General features: G+C 44.2%; 1 long non-coding RNA gene across 1 annotated transcript in view; it reads left to right on the plus strand.

Moving 5' to 3' along the window:
* LOC109374531 (uncharacterized) overlaps positions 1–18,757 on the plus strand; it is an 84,271-nt gene that overhangs the window by 24,243 nt on the left and 41,271 nt on the right. The window contains exons 2-3 of the long non-coding RNA XR_002122405.1: positions 1,194–1,464; positions 2,005–2,773. This is a non-coding gene — a long non-coding RNA (uncharacterized LOC109374531). The remainder of the gene's footprint in view (positions 1–1,193; positions 1,465–2,004; positions 2,774–18,757) is intronic.

Genomic DNA, 18,757 nt, shown 5'->3' on the forward strand with positions numbered 1-18,757 from the left:
ACCTCACCGGGTGACTGCCGGCCGCCTGCACATCTGTCTGCCACTGCCAGGGACAAAAGTGGCTTTTTCTTCCTGCCTGGCAGAGCCTGTGTGAGTGTCTCTCTTTGACAGCATCTGAACTGCAAGCCAGCGGCAGCGTGTTCTGGCGAATAGTATTCACATGCTTCCAAGCTAAGTGGCGGCAAATGTGGGAAGGGCAGCCATGATGCCGGAAGGACCCTGGCTGTGACAAAAGGGAAGCAAAAGCAAGAGGTGTTTAGCTTTCATCCTTAGGATAGAAGGGAAATATGTAAATGCATATCAAATCACGAAAACACGAAACCCGAGGTGTCCCTGGGAAGCGTGGAATCCTGAGATTGAATTTATAGCCTAGTTGTTGAAAATGGGCCTGAGTGAAGCCCCCGGCTCACCAGCTCACTTCCCGGCCCCATTTCCACACTTACCAGTTTATTTGGCACCGTTTCCATTTTAAAGATAAGCTGTGACTAGCATGAAAACAAGTCATAAACATGAGAGGGGAATATAATAAAGAAGAGGCAAAGGATTATACATGGGAAGAATTATGCAAGAAATCTGAGGTAGAGAGAAAATACCAACCGTCTCCAGTGAAATAAGGAGCCAGCAGCCTGTCCCTGCACTGGGTTGCTCTGGGTTGTACCTGGGACAAGCCTGGCTCTGCAGGGATTCCAGGAAGCAGGTCAGGGAGGGCCCCTGAGGGTCCCTGGCCCACCGCCTCCAGTGCTGCAGGCGGAGACACAGCAGCATCTGTGCCTTGAGCTTCAGCAGGACAGTGATTGGAGGATGGGTAACTGAGTGCCCTCGGTTCTTCTGCCTGGGCTCAGCCAGGCCCTCAAATCTTCCTCTCAGCTCTGAGACATCCATTTGCGTCCTTGTCCATTTGCTGAGTAAGTTACAGGCTAGGTTTCTGGCTAATGTGAACACTGGGCCCCTGGAGTGCATTTCAGGCCCTGAGGGAAAGAGGGTTATCAGCACATGGGGTGGATGGCAGCGCCAATCCAGCTGTGCTGCAGGACTAACAGGGCAGCTCCTGGTAGGCGGCAATAACACCGCTACCTACGACTGACTCCTGCATGGACAGCTCTTTGACAATAAAGTCTTTAGAGGCCTGAGAGCCTGTGCTGTTTGTCCGATTAGCAAAGAGAGTGAGGAACTCTGTTTCCGTTGTGCACTAGGAAAGAAGTGATCTTTGGAGGTTTCGCTCAGCAGAGGAGGGAGTCCGGGTCACCGATGCTGAGAGGTAATGTCTGTGTCCATGGCCACACCTGTGACAGCTCCTGAGAAGTCCTCACCCCATAGACAGAGGGACAGCCGACTGCGACTTCACTGCGGCCTCTGACAGTCCAACTCATCTGGGAAAGGAGAAAGCGTCCAGCCTCTCTGCTCTTATTAAGCTATAGCCCGGCTGTAGCCCCAGGATTCAGAAAAATCCCTCCTTTAAATTGTGTAAGTGAATTGTAACTACGTATGTAATTCTTTCAAACTATTGTAAGAGAATTGAAAAAAATGAGTACTTTTTAGTTCTGTGGTTATATTTGACACTGTGCCAAAAATTTTAATTTACATAATTTAATGCATGTTCCCTCTTATTGAGTCTGAGACTCATTTTTGTCCTTTATTATTTCATTTCCATAGTTAAATTATCTACCATATAGATTATCATTATTTTGGAGCTAATATATGTTGTGTGCACGGAGTATGCATACAATGGTAAATATTACTTGCATTTGCTTCATATGCAATTTGAAGCAGTTGATACCTTTTACCTTTAGAATGTTTGATACATTCAAGTAAAAATGTGTCTAATATCAGAATAAAAAACCAAAGACAAGGAAATGCAATGCTTGCATGCGAATTACTTATAAATTTGATTTAAAAAATAGATGACAACAACAACAAGCATAATTAGCATAAACAAGAAATTCAGTGCACTCCAAACCACTTTGCTGAATGACTAATAGAAAAACCCTTCCTTCTCACGACCAGGTATGGATCAAGTTCACGCTGTCACGATAGAGACGAAAACCACAGGGGCTCAAGGTCCAGCCGTGACTCGGTCTCCACCCACAAGCATCATCGTTTCTTGCATCCTGCTACTTGGGCAGGAGGTCAGCACGTGCATGTGCCCTCCTCTCTCTGGTCACCTGCAGGACGGCCAGCTCAGGCCAGGCTCTGAGAGGCCCCGCTCCTAGGAGGACCAGCATCCTCAGAACCCCCTGCTCATGGGGTGAGCCCTGGAATGGCCCTGCAGCTACAGAACAGATCGTTTTCCGGGCCTCCAGCCATAGGCGGGGATGATGCCAGGAAGCCGGGGTTTGGGGTAACCCCTCCCCTTGGCTCCATGGGGAACAGAGTCCAGGACAGTGCCCCCTTCTGGGGTGGCAGCCTCAGTTCCTATATCTGTCTTTCCGGGCAATCTGGAGAGAGCTCCCGAAAACATTCCCCGCCTGCGATCCTACTTGTCTCCAGGCTGACTCCTTGCTTCCCGCGAAGCCCAACCAGCAGGGAGGGGTCACAGGTGCGTGGAAGGCCTGACGGTACAGCCTGGGCATCTACCTGGAAAACAAGAGGAAGGCTAACAGCTCCCATGGAGGCTCCTGGAGGCAGAGGCCCCAGTGCAGCACCTCACATCCCACGACGTCTCATCCGCTGGAAGCCATCACGAGCACATGCTTCACAGGGGCGCCAGTGCAGTCCGCTCCCCTAATGGAAGAGGACAAGGGCTCAGGGAATGGACAGCTTCTGCCACCGCGAGGTAAGATCGTCATTTTCTTTTCAGACTATTCTCGTTTCAAATTGGATGTTGACACATTTCCTTGGAGTATAATAACAGTGTCTTACTCACCCAACATCATTTTCTCAACTTAAATGGTAGAAAGAAACTCGTGCATACGGGTTATTGTGATACTTGTTGGAGAAAAGTGTTTTTCACGTACAGAATTTTATTTGCATACAGTATCCTTTGAAAATAAAACAGTTAACAAGAGATCTTTTTAACCCCTAAACATTGGCATTTCTATCAAAATTCACTTTTACATGTAGTTATTTTGAGTCTATATTTAGGTACCTAACATCCAAAAGTAGCTTTTAAAAACTATCATAATGTATATTTTTCAAAGAAACATTTACAATGCCTTTATAGTAAAAAGCTGGTTAGTATAATAACAATATACAGTTTATAACTGAAGGGCATCCCAATATCTAAATATTTCCCCTTTATTCTTTATGTCACAGAAAATATTTCTAATATGAGCTAGTCATTATCTTGAAATCACATGTTCCTGCTTAATATAATCACCCAAATACCCACACAAAGCAAGACAGCTGTAGTTTAGAGGAAATAGTGAAAATAATGTTCACTGTTTTGCACAAGAATCAATGTAAGTTATAATGGAAAGTCCTGTATGTATAGGAAAAATAAGGTTAACATTTAAAATCTTTACTGAAGGAAAATTGAATTTAAGGAAGGATTTGAATCATGAAGTCAGAAAAATCCTGAAAAATAAGTGATAATTTATTATAAGTCACGTTTACTGGAATGTCACAGTGAGAGGTGAACTGTCGTGAGAAGATGTTTAGACGAGGATGTTGCTGTCCCTGAGTGGAAGGCCCTGGCCAGTAAGCGCATCATTTAACTCCCCTGAAATGAAATGATATTCCAATATGAAAACAAATGAGAAAAAGAAGTAAACTATTGTAGGCATGAGGGATAAAATGTAAGTATGATATTTAGCTTTTGAGGTGGTACAAAGTTGACAGAAATAATAAAATGAGGTAGTCCTGGTCGTCTTCATGACATATTTAAAAGCATGTCATCACTCTTACCTGATTAAAATAAGTTGTAGGAAATATAATACGTATATTAGAACATTTAAAATTATCAGCTGCTAATTTTCATAAAACATGGACTAGAAAAGGTCATATATGCCATCACTCCTGATTTTCTCTACCTTGACACATTAATAATATGTATTAGGACTAGAAAATGAAAAGCAGAGCTCATTTAACATACCAAAATCCTGTGAAATAGAACAACTTTTATCAAACCCAAAATGCAATATTTTAGCTTTATTAAAAAAAATCTATTTATAAAGTTAAACCTGGGACTACAACCAATGTCTCATAACAAAATCCCCAATAGACATTGCCCATACCTATACATTTATTGTACTAGAATTTAAGACCTAGAATTTGAGGCATCAGGCCATGCAGAGCCTGTAGAGCCACCACTGGAGACACAGAATTAGGTACACTGTCACCAATAAAGTACTGGCTGTGTACACTTCGGCAAAATAGGAATAAGTTCAGCACTCAGGCATCTTGCCAGGATGGAATGCGATGATATAGATGAAGTTTTAGTTTTATAATCATTTCATGTCCTCATCTTTCAGCAGTAGTTCTTACCTCAAGAGTGTTATGAGGATTTCTCAATCACTGTCATTGTTAGTTTAATTATTATTTCAGCTGGCTTTTATTGCCTGCATACTCTATTCCAGACACTAGAGTCAGATGTTACATGCATTATATCCTTTAACCTTCACAGCAACGATGAGTTCAGCACCAATTTTCAATATTTAGAGCTCAGAGCATCTGTAACTTCCCCTTGTTTATTTGTTAACACGGTAAGGTCTCAAGTTCAGGTACATCTGACACAAAAGACTGTACTTCAAGCCATGACCCTCTAATGAGATAATAGGAATGATCCAATGAGCAAAATGATACAGAAACACCCCCTCTTTCAACGCATACAGTATGTCCTTCCTACATTAGTCCCTGGGTTTTTATCACATAGTATTTGCAACTGGGCAAAGGCATGTACAGAGAGCTGGCGAGAAGAAGGCAGGCGGCCAAGTGCACAGGGGTGAGAAGGCCGCTTGGGAGCCCTGGGAGGAGGGCAACGTGGGGGAATCGGCAGACCCCAGGCTTGGGAAGGCGACCCGCGTAGGAGCCCATGCGGGGCCACTTGCGTGTTGGGAGGCTGCCGAATGGGGCCTCACACAGGGGACCCCCACCCCCAGCCGTCCTGTGCGGGGCTGCAGTGTGTCACGCGTCAGCAAGCAGCCCGGGCTGTGCGCGCTGAGGCCGACCACGCAGCACAGGCTCCGGCTCCTCCAGCCCTGAGCGCGGTGCTTCTCTCCTTCCTCCCTCCTTTCCTGCCTTTATCGTTTGTTTCATGCAAACGCGACATCAGAGCACAGCCAGCCACCCCCCCAAGCCCCCCGACAAAGAAGTTTATGACCACCACACACCACAGACCCCACACTGGCCCCCCAAGATGACAGCGGAGCTGAAAATGCCTATCGCCTAGTGACGTCGCCGCCGTGGTGACGTCGCCCGTGACATAGTAGCCGCCCTGGTGAGGCTGTGATGTAGCTCAGAGCAGCCTCTGTCTGCGGACGGTAGCGCTGGGGGCTGGAGAGGCTTGGGGTGCTGGCTCCCTCAGGCCAGGAGCTTCCCACAGTCTGTCCCCTTTCTGACCCCGGGACACCCGGACGACCCTGGGGGTTCTTGTCACCAGATAAGCAGCTGCGCAGCGACGACCTTAGGAAACCGAGAGAAAGGAGCGTGTGACCTACAGGCCCTGGAGGGGCGGCCCGGGCGGCCCAGGCGGCAGGTGGGTTCGCGGGAGAGAGCGGGCCATGCTACGCGTTTATTGGAGTGAGGACTGTGCGTTTATTGGAGTGCAGACCACGCTGCACGTTTACTGGGGTGCTGGCCGCACTGCGCGTTTACTGGGGTGTGGGCCGCGCTGCGCGTTTATTGGGGTGCTGGGCGGGATGTGCATTTATTGGGGTATGGGCCGGGCTGTGCGTTTATTTGGTGCTGGCCGGGCTGCATGTTTATTGGGGTTCAGGCCGGGGCCCAGGGACTCTGGTTTCGCTCTTTGTTGTTGAGTTTATTGGTGAGTAAGAATTGGGGTTTAAAGCCCAGGGAGAGGAAACAACAAGTAGCCCGGATGGTCAGTTATCAAATCAGCCAGAGGAACGGAGGGGCCTCGGAGGCGGCGGGGCCTGGCCTTCGCCTGGTCCAGGCTGCAAGGTGCGTGGTCCTGAGGCTGCCTGCAGCGGGGGCTCCGCCATGGAAGCCGAGCCGGCCCTTGCACTGCAGAAGGGAAGCCCTGAGGGCTCGCACTGCAGCTGCTCAGGTGTTTGCAGCGTGCAGGTGGAAACACTGCTGCCAGTCATACGAAAGCAGGTCACTTCCAATTCTTGATGATGATGATAAACGACTACGGTGCTGGTTATGCATTTACTGTACTATACTTTTAATCCTTAAATTATCCTCTTCCTACTTATAAAAAGCAAGTCTGCTGTGAAGCCGCGTGTCAGGTCACGCGGCAGAAGCCTCAATCGTGTCCGGGTACTGCGTCTTGATTGCATCCTTCTCTCTGCTCAGTCTCCTCGGGGGGGGGGGGGGGTGCTTGACCAAATCTGGTGTTGTTTTGTCCACTGTGGCCCCTGAGCATACAACATCCACTGCCAGCGCTGCCAGGGCGAGGCCACGTGGAGTAACTGACCTGGAAGCGAAATTAAAAGTGACTAAGGACTAGGAAGGTGGGCAATCAGGGATGGTCAGGCACGTCCATTCCACCATGATGGCGCTGTGGAGAACAAGAAAAGGTGGCAGGAGCTAAGAAAGGCTCTGCTTCATGGAGGCTTGAGATTAACAGGTCTGAGAAGGGCTCAGACACAGGGAAGCAAACCCCCAGCCTCAGGCAGGTGGTTGCAGACGCGCCCCGGGGCACGGCTTGGAGGCTGTGCCCCAGGTTCCCTCGGAGTCAGTTCTGATCAGGTCCGTGCTTCAGCCACTGACCCTCTCCTAGTTGTTAGACATCAGTACAGGTGGGATCAACCAAGAAATGTTGAAAGATGGGATAACTTTGTGCAGCCGAAGGTGACAACCAGTGGACTGACGCCATTCTTATATCCATGAGAGCAAAAGCCACAATGTTTTACTTCTTCATTTGCACGTCTCCCTCTCCACTAGACTAAATCTATTCAAACAAAGCGTCTCTTAGGTGGTTTGTAAATGAGTGAGTATTCTTGAATTACCTCCCAAGATCTCCCTTTTTGAGTCACTAAACCTAGGTGCTACAGAAAGTGGGGTCACAAAGGTTTACGTTAGGGAACAATGTCAGAATATAGCAAAGACGTTTGCTGCCATCCATTTACTTTCCTATAAGCATAGACTGTTACTTGTAAATTTTGATGTTAAAGTGTGCATTCATTGAGAAAATAATGTTGAATTTAAAATGTATTATTTGCCCATTTAAAAATGACAACTTTTTATTGTGTGTGCATGAGTGTAGAGAGGGAGGGAGGGAGGGAGAGAGAGAGAGAGAGAGAGAGAGAGACAGAGAGAGACAGAGATTATAAGGAATTGGCTTATATAATTATGGAGGCTGAGAAATCCCAAGATCTGCAGTTGGCAAGTTGAAGACTCTGGACAGCTCATGGTGTAAGTTCCGGTGTGAGTTCAAGTACAAAGGCAGGAGAATACCAATGTTCCAGCTTGAAGACAGGCAGAGAGAGGGCATATTCTTTCTTACTCAGTCTTTTTCTCTGTGAAGGCCTTCACCGGCTTTGATAATGCCCACCAAATATCTGGGCAACCTATGTCCCAATCAAGTTGACACATAAAATTGTCACACTGCTCAGTTTTCTGTTAATCCAATTATTTGAAAGGAGGTGATCTTGAAATTAAGGTTCCAGACTGATAGTAAGATGAGAGAGAGTTGCTAGCTAGCAAATATGATGTTTATAGAATAATGATTCCAGCACTTGAGTTTNGGGGAGAGAGATAGTAGAATCGATAGGAAGATGATGAAACTGAAGCCAAAAATTCAATAAAATATGGACTGCCAAAGTGACTAGGAGGTGAGAAAAAACAGCTGAGGGTGGAGGCCTTTTTAATGCCATTTACAGATGATGTGGGAGTTTGAAGAAAGACCCTGGGGAGTGAGGAGAAGATAAACACTATAATAAATGGATGTTCTTGGGGAAGGGAGATGTTTCTAAGGCAAGAGCATTTGGGGTGGACTCTGTGAGGAATGTGAGGCTGCATGATAGATTTGATTTTGGTTCTTCAGAGGACAAGAGAAAGGATGGAGATGGGAAAGGCAGGGTTGGGATGAATCAGTGCATAAACATTTAATCGATATAGACGTTCCCGTATTTGAAAGGAGGTATCACTGGAGAATAGTTGATTTGTGACAAGGATGGTGGAGGTTAATGGAATTGTGCACCCAACGAGAGATGCCGTTTCATCTGCAGGAACATATGGCCAGGTAATGTGGAAGCACAGGTGCGATTAACGTGTCTGCAGTGTCTGCTAATGGTGCCAAATAGAAGCACAATGCAGAGTACTCTTTACTGTCCCTGGAGGAATTGCTCCCCAGATGGTTTAGATCGGGTTCAAAATGATCTTAAAATGAAGCTCGTGCTGATGTAAATTGCATCAAATTTTAAGTTCTCATTTAGATAATGTCGACTACTGCCAACCTGTACTGAGAAAAAAAAATGTTCAAACGTAATATAGCTTAAGTCTTATTTTTATGCACCTTCCACTATTACTATTTAGAAAACAATGTAGAAAAACTAGATGTGAACATATGACAAATTTACGTCCACAGAAATATAAGTACAGATTCTGATCATACACATATTGACAATTAACCTGCAAATACCCTTTACTGTTTTCTTTATATTGTTAAGTGAAAGGAGCTAGTTTAAGAAAAACTACATACTTTCAATTGTATAAAATTCATGAAAAGGCAAAAATATAGAGATGTAAACAGCTTAGTGCCAGTGAGCTGGGGTTGGGGTTGGCATTGGGAGGAGGTGAATAAATGAAACATGGAATTTTTAAGACAATAATGTCATTGTGTTTGATAATTAATAGTGAATAAAAGACATATTTTTTTTCAAAATTCATAGACTTTTATAGCCCAAGATGTAAACCTTTAGTATGAAAACTTAAAAGAAAATACAAATGCAATGGTCAGAGGATCCCAGAATGAAAGCCAGAAATCTGAAGCGAGTCCCACGGGCTGAAATCAAGGGGTCACAGGGCTTCACCCTACTGGGTGCCCTGGGGAGACTCACTCCCTGCCTTTTTCAGATTCTCAGAGCCACCTGGATTCCCTGGCTTGTGGCCTCTTCCTTGGTCTTCAAAGCCAGAGCGTAGCATCGTCTAGTCTGTCTCTGACATGACCCTTTTGCCTCTGTGTTACAAGGACTCTTATTACATTGGGCCACTCAGATTATCCAGGATATCTCGCTACTTCAAGGTCTCTAACCGAATCTCATTTGCAAAGTCCCCTTTGCCACATCAGGTCACCTCACAGGTCTCACAAATTAAAATGTGGACACCTTTGGGGTGGCCATGATTCTGTTTTCCACAGTGAATAAAAGATGTGAGTCAAATATGGGAAAATATTGAAATTAAATGAAGCAAAGGAATATATATTCATGGGTGTTCATTATAATATTTTTCTAAATATGTGGGACATCGTATAATAATTTGTAGATAAATAAAAAATTAGACTTTGGTTGTATTGGGGGACAGCTCTTTAATTTCTTGTGCTCCTGCCCTCTAGACCTAAGCAGAGTACTGAACAAGTGTTTGTATAACAGGCAGCTCTGGAAATGAGAGATAACACCTCTAAGTAGATATGATCTCTAAGTAGAGATGGTGGCACTAAGGTATCTTCAAGATAGAGACCTACAGGATGACTTGGAAGCAGTCAATCCTCTCCTCCCCCTCCCTAAAAACATCTGCTCCCACCCCGGGGCAGTGTGCCTGACAGTGCCTTGGCTCTGTCCATGAGAACTCTGCTGGCTGAGGACTTGCCCCTTGGAGAGGACGGTGGGCAGATGTCCCTGGGTGAGCTCTGGACCTCGGAATTGGTGGATCTTTTCTTTGGTGATACTCGGTGGTGAACATTTGGCTCTCGTGCTGCCCTTTGGAGAATTGGGGAGTAGGGAACCCATGTACCCTATGAGATAACGTCTCAGACCTTCCTCCACAGTTTTGAAGTTAGCATTTAGTTCTTCATCATGAGTTGCAGATGCTGTCCCTATCTTTTTTCCTGCCAAGCACTGACAGTAGATAAGGATCCTCTTTCTGTTAAGTTGTTCCACAGAGGTTTTGTTGTGCTGGTCCTTAGAATTATATGTGTGTACTTTCTTTTTACCTGTATATAGATGATTACACATAGACAAACATGTCTGAGATGGCCATGCTACCTAATGGGACCAGTGTGGGGACGGTGTGAGTTTCTGAGTGGCACATAGCTGCAACCCCCTCATGTTTTATAAAGACAGTGAACCCTCAGAGTTCCCATCTACAATTTTTTAAATAATGCGTCACCTATATATCACATTGTGTGTTTACCACCCAGAGTCAGTTCTCCTTCCATCACCATATATTTGATTCCCTTTACCCTCATCTACCACCCGCTCCCCTTACCCTCTGGGAACCACTAAACTATTGTCTGTGTCTATGAGTTTTTGCTTCTTTGTATTGTTCAATTGTTCTTTTCAGTTTTATAGCCCACATATGAGTGAAGTCAGAGGATTCTCAACTCTTGGATGGGTCTTGAGATTATGCTAAGTGAAATAAGTCAGACAGAAAAAAACCCATTCACAATTTAACCTTTGCCTCTCACACAAAATAAAAAACCTCAGTGGGATTTCTGGTTTGTTAAAAAAGCCAAGTCAGTCAGTTCTTTTTCCAGCAGTTACTTACAATTTAGAATAAATTTAAAAGTGCCTCAGACGTTACAAAATATCAAAATAAGATAAAAATGGAGCTGTGTTTAGGCTTCAGCAATAACTCTGAATAAAGTATTCCTCTGTTTAACCCCAAACCTGGCCAAGTTTACATCGAAAGTCCTCTATTTTCATTAATATTAATGTTTCAATGCTATTTGTGTGTGTGTATCCATCTCTATATATCTATCAGCTATGAGTTATCTATATGTAATATGAGTGTATCTCTTTATAGCTCAAAATTATCATTGACTTTATTTGTTTGGATCATATTTTATGTATTGATATTTTAATTTTAAGAGATTAGTTATAAGAAGTTTTGATACACTTTCACAAATACTTCTCGGGTTATCCCATGTTTCTACCTCTATCATGACTTGTTCAGAACGCCATAACATTTCTCCATAACGCCTCCATTTTCCATCTGTTCCTCCTGCTCTAGTCTTAACTCATCAAATCCATTACCCATCTAGCTACCAGAATAGTCTTTTGGAAGAAGTGAGCCTTATTATTGAATCTCTTCACTGAGTAATTACAGACCCACAAGGCAAAGTGCAGCGTCTTTCCCTTGATTCATAGAAACGGGCACCTGTCTGTACGTCAGGCTCAGCTGCTTCCCTTGGCAGCTTCGTCAACAGCCAAGTAGCTGCCGGCACGTTTCCCTGATCGGCCGTGTTTGCTCTGCCCTCGGTCGTCGCTGCCCATAGGGCTGGCTCACACGCCCTTTTCTTTTTCTGGGAATTATATGTAGCCCAGTCAACCTGCCTGCCCTCCAGCACTACACGCACATAAATATTACACCTCTGTCACTAGATGCTAAACTCTTTGAAGAACATAAAGTTAATGAATTCTACTTGTATATTTATTATATACACACACACGTACACATATAATGGAAAAAACATGAGATCAATTATACAGTCTATTTGAAGTATAAATTTCCTTTTCATAAGTTTTTTCCTCTTGTAAGACATTCTTATCACAAAAAGTTGTACTATTTAGGAAGAAACATTTTATCAAAGTTATAAAATATGATGCCATCCTTTATACTGACTCAATTAAATTATTTTAAAATAGTATCTATTTTGTGTCAGGCAGAGTTTAAAACCACAGGAAAACCCTATATGTAATTACTGAGTATTTAAACATATTATGCAAAGTGAGGAAAATTTTACAATAAAAAACAAGATTTTGAAAGAATATAATTGTGTATAGTATAATACAGTATAGCATAATGTATAGTATATTTTCTATAAAAGTTGGCCACTTATTTAACAATTTAATATGGTATGTAAGCAAAGAATATATTTTATTCTGGAAATATAAGCCGTTTCTTTTTTCGATTGTATTGTAAATGACTCACTCCAAAATTAGAATAAGTACATTTATTTGTTAACATGAGTGTCACGTCCTGCGTGGCAAGGGCAAATGGGACACGAGAGGGGCGGCGCAGATTGAATAAGATCAAGAGACAGAAGTCAGATTTGAGAGCAAGACCAAGGGACTCAGCCTAAGAAAGACTGAGCCCCGAATCGGGTCAATGCAAGGCTTTTATTGAGAATCTTCAAAAGAAGCAAAACTGCAGAACGGTGAATCATTAACCGTGTATACTTGGGTGCCTTAAGGCTTGTTCCCATTACCTAAACCCCTTTGTACTCCAACAAATGCTATGCCTTCGTACATCACTGCACAGTCCCAGGACACTCTGTTACATGTCCTCCCAGGGGAGACAACTGATATCATTCCATCAGGTCTCAGTTTTCCAAGACGCCCCCCGAGAGAGCTTTACAGATATCATTCCATCCGGCCTCAGTTTTCCGAGACACTCTCTCGACTACAGGGTATGAGGCTAATGCAGAGGGGGTGGTCGTGGGATTGGCTGTAAGGCAACACATGAGGACTGCTTCCTTTTATTTGCCTGTGGCAGTCTCAAGTTCAATTGATAATATTACCACAGGAGATCTTAAAGTGAATGAAAATTTATTGTTTTATATACAAAATAATTAGACTCACGTATATGCAATTTAAATCAGAGTAACTGTAACAATATGTAAAAGGGAAATTGATTATCTTTTCACATTGTCAGGTTTTCTTCCATCCGTGCAAAAAAAAAAAAATGAATCGGTGTCATAAACCTAGAGGCAGCTGAAAATACAAGCCCACAGATAACATCCTCCTTATGCAAATATGACATCTGCTACTGCAGGAGCTGGCCAGCCTGTTTCCAACTAGACGTAAGCTCCCACAATGCTGTGAAGATTCCATCAATCACAATCACTTCCCACTAGAAATATCGAAACCATCTTAATATAGTCATGCAATCTGATTATGTACAACTAGCTTATGAAGCGTTTTCATTAACTTGCACATCTGGGTGCCAGCTCACACTTTGATTGCCAATAGCCAATTGCCCACAAAAACAAACTTTCCATGTGCATGGCTATTAGGAGAAATTGTGTATTTTCCTGTAATGTTTTCATGTATTAAATATGTTAATATTTTTTCTCTTCTAACTGTATTTAAAAACCTTCCATCATTTAACTACCAAATTTGGAAATTAAATCAAGAGTAGCAAAATTTGAGATTTTTCTTATATTTAAATATTTTATAGAACCAATTCATCCTTTATATATAAAAAAACTTGGTTATAGATGCATTATGCTTTATTTTAATTTTTATTAATAATGTTATATAGTTTTAAAATGTATTTTACATGTTACCAAAAATGAGCCTCATAACCACTCTATGAAGAAAATAGATCAACTTTTTCATTTTTCTTTTTTTTTGTTACCACGTGGCAAATGGGAAACACATTCTTGTAGTAAAACTAAGTACTATAGTCTAAACTCAATACAAGGTTTTCTGAATTCAGAAGCAATAACTTAAATTACATTGCATGAAGCCGTATCTTCATTTTACATTCAGTGTTTGCAAATTTGCTTATGTTCTGACTTAGTAACAAATTAATGTCTATCAGTTAATAATGAGTAATTATTAAATTATTCAGAGTAACTTTTTCATAGGAAAAACAGTTCTTTGCTCACTGACATTGTTCCGTAACAAATCATGTTAACGATCACTAGTTACATACTTTATGAAAATTCTATTAATGCCGACTTTCCCTTAGAAACTGATTTATATTTTATCTCTACATGTTTAGAAGACAACTTACTACAATTTCTTTTTATTAAAAACAATATTTTAGCATCAATAACTGACAAGACACTCATTAGAAGACACTGTAATTGAGAAAATTATGCTTTGTGTAGTACAAAGTATATATACTTTAAAAAATACACAGAGTCGTGTCTTTCCTTCCATCCTAAACTAGGATACACAACCACATACTGCTCAAACATTCAAAATCACTTCTCTAAAAGAAACTGCAACTAAATAGCAAAAGCATGGCAGACACTCTTAGTGTTTTCCTCAGTTTATAATTTTTACGTTTTAATCTCATGTATGTATCTCTTACATAGGTAAAACTTCAAGGTTTTTTTTGTTGTTGTTTTTCAGCTGAGCCATCCTGCCACCTGTTGGCAGCTCAGCAGCAGCTCAGCTCGGGCTGGGAATCGAACCAGCGACCCTGTTGCTCAGAGCTCAAACACTTGAGTGAGCTCTTAACCAACTGAGCCACTCAGCCAGCCCAAAACTTCAGGTTTGAACTTCAAAAGTTGCTCAGTCATATACCATAGAAAGCCTCACTGCCATTTCTCTTCCCCAGACATCTCACTGCATGTAGAGACAAACAATTTTATTAGGTTTTTTAAAAATCAAATTCTGAAAAACTATTATACTTATGCAAACCAGTGCAAGTATTTCCTTGCCTCTCTTTTATTATACAAATGCCATAATAGTGACAGTATCGAGAATATTTTGTGTTTTTATAACTTGACATTGTGTTGGAGATCAAATGACACCCATATATAAACACATCCCTCGTTATTATTTTTTTTAACAAATTCATAGGAGCTGTATGGTGTTTCTTGCCCAAGAGCTTCTGTGTTCAGCGCATGCCAACATTACTGCTGAGTTGCGAAAAGCCAGAATCTATTGTTGATGTATTAACCCAGGTCAAAATAATCTAAGCTATTCGAATAGGGCCTTAACTGTTCTCCATCCTTCTTCCCCCGAGAATCCATTCTTTCCACTTCAAAGGGATTATTTAGAATTGTAAGACCATCATGTCACTCCTGGGCTTCAACTCCTGTCATGGCTTCTCGTGTGTTGTGCCCGCTCACACTTGCCCCCTCATCACCTACGATTCTTGTCCTTTTTCTAAGCTGCAACCACAGTGGCTATTTTTATACTTAGCTGTTGTTTACTAAGCAGCCATTCATATGCTGTCTTCTGTTTTAGATGTTGGGAAAGCAAAGTGCGTGAAACAAAGTTCACCTTCATGATGCCTTGTTCACATGGGAAAGACAGAAAATAATATGAAAAATATAGAACACATCAGGTGGTGAAAAGTGCTAAGAACAAGAAGAAAGGGAGTAAGGGACATTAAGCGGTACGAGCTGCAGTGTTTTTTACAGAGTGGCGAGAGGAATCCATGTGATGCCTGAGGCTCAGCATTTTAGGCCAAGACCCCGAGAGGGTGACTTGCTTTATGGACTAAGGAAGCAGCGCTCATGAAATTTGGAGAACAGACTGGGCAGGCCTGGGGACGAGAATGAAAGCAGGGCGCATACTACAAAGCTACTGAAGAAGAAAAAAACGAAACAAAACAAAACAGATGAAGGCGATGGTGTCCTGCAGGGATAAGCAATAAAGTGACTGAAAATGGTCGAATTCAGCATTTATTTCAGACTAGATTTGCTAATGGATTGCACGTGAAAGGTGTGAGACACGGAGAAGCCAACAATGGCATGAAGGCGTTGGGGGAAATCAATCAGTAACCGGAGCAGTGGGAGGCACATGGTGTTTGTTTTTGTTTGGGGAGGGGCCCGGGTTCACTGTTAGATGTCTGTTAACCATCGACATGGCATCAGGCAGGACGTCAGGTGTGTGAGTTGAACGTCATGGGGAGACCGGAGCTGTACGTATGACTGGAGATTCTCAGAGAGGAGAGGCTATTTAGTAACGTGGAGCTGGGCAGGATTGCTCGGCCGGAGCTGTAGACGGAGGGGCTGACTCGGGGGCTCTTTCTCGGGTAGCATCCTGACGGAGTGGACTGGGAACCAGCAGCTGTGTGGCTGCAGGGCAGTTAGGTAACCTGGAGGCCACAGTGAGGGGACACTTCAAGAAGAACGCGTGACCAGCAGAGGTGGCTGTGGCCAGTGGACGGGAGCATGCCGGTGAGGGAATGGCTGTTGGATGAGCGGCGCGGGGGCCTGTGGTGACGCTGAAGCACGTAGTCGGGGCGGAACGAGAGGGTGGGAGCCTGGCTACGCGGGTCCCTGCAGACACAAGGGGCACAGGTGGAAACAGAAAACGCTTAGTACTCATTTCAGGGGTTTCTACTGTGAAATGGAAGGTTGGGGGTGTGTCAGGAGACAAGAGCGACAGCCTCAGAACAGGCTTCCCTTCCGCCTGTCAGGGTTCGCGCCTGCAGCGTGGTGCTGGGACCGGGCGTACCAACATGTGTGATCGGTATGTCGTCCTGATGCGTTTGTCCTTTGTCGTGCTAACATGTCCCCTGTCTATGTCCTGCTCTCGGAGCCTCCTGTGTCTAAAAGTCACCAGGGCACCCTAGGCCTTCTTACACTTACTACCTGTGACATTTTAATCTGGTCTGAAAATATTTGCCGTTTAAACTGTGCAGTTTGCTGATATTGAATGCGCTTTGTTGGGTTTGTGCTTATAAGTTGAAAGCTGTCTCTGGCGACTTTCACGCTATGATGGCAGAGGTCAGAGGTCGCAACATAGGCCTTAAATTTACTGCCTGACCCTTTACGGAATGAATTCGCAGACCCTCACTGTACAGGAGGCTGAATTTTGTTCCATGGAGCTGTTTAGATATGAGTGGGCCCTCTTAATCATGTCTGGCTTGGCTTTGTGCTTTGTTAGGGTCGGCAGGTCTGTTTCTGTTTTGTTCCCTCTTTCTGGGCGTATTTCTTCCTCTTAAAAAGCACACCTTTTCCAGAGTGTGAGCTGCGCGTGTGACCTCCTCAGTGAGGCCACTCCCTTCAGTGTCCCTGCTGGGTGATGCTGGGGTGCCCGCGTAGCTCAGCCCGAGAGCAGCTCCAGGATCGCACCTTGAGGCCTCTCATCTGCCCTGTGCAGCCCAGACCTCGTGTTTCGATGCACATTAGGCCATGGAAATGACTAGAAAGGAGGAAAAACCAGTAAGAATTGTGTGGGCAGGAGCCTCAGACACCCCGGGATTCCGCCTCCTTTGTTCCCCGTGAAGAGGCAGAACCTGTGACCACAATGAGCCATTGCTTCTGTGGTCACATGCTCCTTGGCAAGAGGGACACTGCTGTCGGTGGAGAGGGTGATCAAAGCAGGGTGTTTTCTTCACCTGGTGTCAGAGGAAGACGTCAGGGCGGTGGCGTCCTGCTGGCCTGGGAGAAAGCACACAGCTGTGCTGTGGGCGGCAGGACCACAGGCCTGAAACCGAACTGCCACCCCCAGCGGGCACGTGCAGCAGACCAGGCGCCCCAGCTGACGTCAGCCTCCTGAGACCCTGCAGAGGCCAAACTCCCCTGCCCAGGCTCCAGCCCACGGAACTGAGATCAGACATTTACGTTTTAGGTGATATATTCGTGGTCATTTTTGTAATGCAGTGATACAAAACCACAGGATACAAATGCAGAGAGGACACACTGTGAGCCTATTTGTCTTTCTTGTGACTTTCATGTGGCGCTGCCGGCCTGCCCCCTCGCTGGCTTCCTAGCGCGTGTTCTTTGAAAGGATGATAGCGCTTGGACACAGCTTTCTGAAATGAGTCATCTTGGTGTCCTTGCTTATCCCAAGATATGGAGATTGGCATTTAGTATTTGGAACAAAGGGCCGCTGTACTGTGGAGGCTTGTCCTAGAAGTGGTGACAAGAGGTGACGAGACGGTCCCCACACTGGTGTTCTTACTTACGTTCCCCGGGTGACCAGGCGTTTGGTATCGATCTACTAGATTGATACTGACTTACACTAGGAGACTGATGTGCTCCCCCAAACTTAAATCATCAGCTTGTAAAGCAGTCACTGTGTCTTCCAAACCAGGAAGACTGGAGTCCCTTATGCGGCTCACAGCTGTCCCAGGACCAAGGCATCTGGCCAGCAGTCCTGCAGTTCCTGATGCAGGAAACACGGAATCAGAGAGAAGCCATGGGGCCACCTGATGTGTGTCCTCACTGAGAACACAGCTCTGCTTTCAAAACAATGACTCTCAAATTCAGTCCATAGTTTATTTTCTGGATCCTATTAATTCTGGGTCCCAGTTTGCCCGTCCTTCACCTGACCACCCAATCTCTTTTCAGATATATTAATATTTTGTTAAATAGATCACTGGCCTGAGTAAAGCAGCCAATTCTTTAATTAAAGACAGTCCTTATGCTTTTATTATGCAGATGAAATTACTTCAACCCTCAAAGGTCACCCACATATCTCACTTCAGGAAATGGAAGCTGTTCCAAATATGTTAATTAAGAGGAGATTTAATATGGGGATTTCAGGCATCCACCTAATGGGAGGGACTGAAGAAGCAGTCGGTCGCCCAAACCCGAGCAGCAGCTGGAACTCGTGGCCGCCGAGTCTAAGACCTGCGAGCGCCATCAGCAGCTGCGGTCGGGAGCCCAACCACGACGTGGACGAGAGACGAAGCTCTGTCATGTTAAGCCGCTGAGATGTGAAGGAGGTTTTTGTATTACACATTCTTAACTATTTTTTATTTAATTGAATGTATCAGGGTAACATTGGTTAATCACATGTAAATTTCAGGTGGACAACTTTGGACCAGGACGTTCGCACACTGTATGGTGTGCTCACCCCGAGGTCCAGTCTCCTGTCACCATATGCCCGACCCCCTG

Source organism: Hipposideros armiger, unplaced genomic scaffold (genome assembly GCF_001890085.2).
Source record: "Hipposideros armiger isolate ML-2016 unplaced genomic scaffold, ASM189008v1 scaffold_1, whole genome shotgun sequence".
Classification (NCBI taxonomy): Eukaryota; Metazoa; Chordata; class Mammalia; order Chiroptera; family Hipposideridae; genus Hipposideros; species Hipposideros armiger.